Source organism: Cryptomeria japonica, unplaced genomic scaffold (assembly GCF_030272615.1).
Source record: "Cryptomeria japonica unplaced genomic scaffold, Sugi_1.0 HiC_scaffold_33, whole genome shotgun sequence".
Taxonomy (NCBI): Eukaryota; Viridiplantae; Streptophyta; class Pinopsida; order Cupressales; family Cupressaceae; genus Cryptomeria; species Cryptomeria japonica.
The window spans coordinates 677,642-680,016 of record NW_026728855.1 but is presented as its reverse complement, the minus strand read 5'-3'; positions in this window follow the sequence as shown (position 1 = coordinate 680,016).

Sequence of the window (2,375 nt, the reverse complement as noted above, 5' to 3'; positions counted from 1 at the left end):
CGGCTGCGCTCCGAAGCGGGGTTATTGGAGCGCCGCCTCTTTTTTTGTCGGAGCGTTTGGTGGGGTTTCTCGCATTGGCTCTTCCGAGGCCCGGTTGCCACCCTGGCGCGCACGAAGTCGGAAGTAGGGTTAATTGCCCGGGTGCGCACCTTTGCCAGGGTGGCACCTTACCTGGGCTGCGCACCAGGGCGGGCTCAAGATGGCACGCGCGTTCCGTTTTTTTCACTATCTTTCAAAACGGAAATTTTAAAATCTCCTTTTTTTTTTGCCTTTTCTGGAAATTAGTGAAGGCAGCGCATCAAAGGTGCGCACCTCGCTGCCCACCTTGGTGTGCTCTGAGGTGCGCACCCGGGAGCGCTACGAAGTGTGCTCCAAGGTGCGGCGTGCACGTTGTCGGAGCCCGGTTTGCCCCGGGTGCGCACCTCGCCTGCACCTTGGCCGGGGTGGGCACCTTGGCTGGGTTTGCCCAGGGTGCGCTCCGAAGCGGGGTTACTGGAGCGCCCCCTCTTTTTTTGTCAGAGAGTTTGGTGGGGTTTCTCGCATTGGCTCTTCCCAGGCCCGGTTGTTGGGTGCGCTCCCACCCTGGCGCGCGCGAAGTTGGAAGTTGGGTTAATTGCCCGGGCGCGCACCTTCGCCAGGGTGGGCACCTTGGTGCGCAAACCTTGGCTGGGCTGCGCACCAGGGCGGGCTCAAGATGGCACCAGCATTCCCTTTTTCTCACTATCTTTCAAAACGGAAATTTTAAAATCTCGTTTTTTTTTTGCCTTTTATGGAAATTAGTGAAGGCATCGCATCAAAGGTGCGCACCTCGCTGCCCACCTTGGTGTGCTCCGAGGTGCCCACCACGGTGCGCAACGCCGGTGCGAACCCGGGAGCGCCCCGATGTGTGCTCCAAGGTGCGGCGTGCACGAAGTCGGAGCCCGGTTTGCCCCGGGTGCGCACCTCGCGTGCACCTTCGCCGCGGTGGGCACCATGGCGTGCACGAAGTCGGAGCCCGGTTTGCCCCGGGTGCGCACCTCGCGTGCACCTTCGCCGGGGTGGGCACCTTAGTGTGCAGACCTTGGCTGGGTTGCGCGCCCTGGTGGGCACCATGGTGCGCACCAAGGAGCGCTCCGAAGTGTGCTCCAAGGTGCGGCCTGCACGAAGTCGGAGCCCGGTTTGCCCCGGGTGTGCACCTCGGGTGGGCACCTTGGTGCGCATGCCTTGCCTGGGCTGCGCACCAGGGCGGGCTCAAGATGGCACCCGCGTTCCTTTTTTTTCACTATCTTTCAAAACGGAAATTTTAAAATCTCATTTTTTTTTGCCTTTTTCTGGAAATTAGTGAAGGCAGCGCATCAAAGGTGCGCACCTCGCTGCCCACCACGGTGCGCAACGCCGGTGGGCACCCGGGAGTGCTTCGAAGTGTGCTCCAAGGTGCTGCGTGCACGTTGTCGGAGCCCGGTTTGCCCCGGGTGCGCACCTCGCGTGCACCTTCGTCGGGGTGGGCACCTTGGCTGGGTTTGCCCCGGCTGCGCTCCGAAGCGGGGTTATTGGAGCGCCGCCTCTTTTTTTGTCGGAGCGTTTGGTGGGGTTTCTCGCATTGGCTCTTCCGAGGCCCGGTTGCCACCCTGGCGCGCACGAAGTCGGAAGTAGGGTTAATTGCCCGGGTGCGCACCTTTGCCAGGGTGGGCACCTTACCTGGGCTGCGCACCAGGGCGGGCTCAAGATGGCACGCGCGTTCCGTTTTTTTCACTATCTTTCAAAACGGAAATTTTAAAATCTCCTTTTTTTTTTGCCTTTTCTGGAAATTAGTGAAGGCAGCGCATCAAAGGTGCGCACCTCGCTGCCCACCTTGGTGTGCTCTGAGGTGCGCACCCGGGAGCGCTACGAAGTGTGCTCCAAGGTGCGGCGTGCACGTTGTCGGAGCCCGGTTTGCCCCGGGTGCGCACCTCGCCTGCACCTTGGCCGGGGTGGGCACCTTGGCTGGGTTTGCCCAGGGTGCGCTCCGAAGCGGGGTTACTGGAGCGCCCCCTCTTTTTTTGTCAGAGCGTTTGGTGGGGTTTCTCGCATTGGCTCTTCCCAGGCCCGGTTGTTGGGTGCGCTCCCACCCTGGCGCGCGCGAAGTTGGAAGTTGGGTTAATTGCCCGGGCGCGCACCTTCGCCAGGGTGGGCACCTTGGTGCGCACACCTTGGCTGGGCTGCGCACCAGGGCGGGCTCAAGATGGCACCAGCATTCCCTTTTTCTCACTATCTTTCAAAACGGAAATTTTAAAATCTCGTTTTTTTTTTGCCTTTTATGGAAATTAGTGAAGGCATCGCATCAAAGGTGCGCACCTCGCTGCCCACCTTGGTGTGCTCCGAGGTGCCCACCACGGTGCGCAACGCCGGTGCGAACC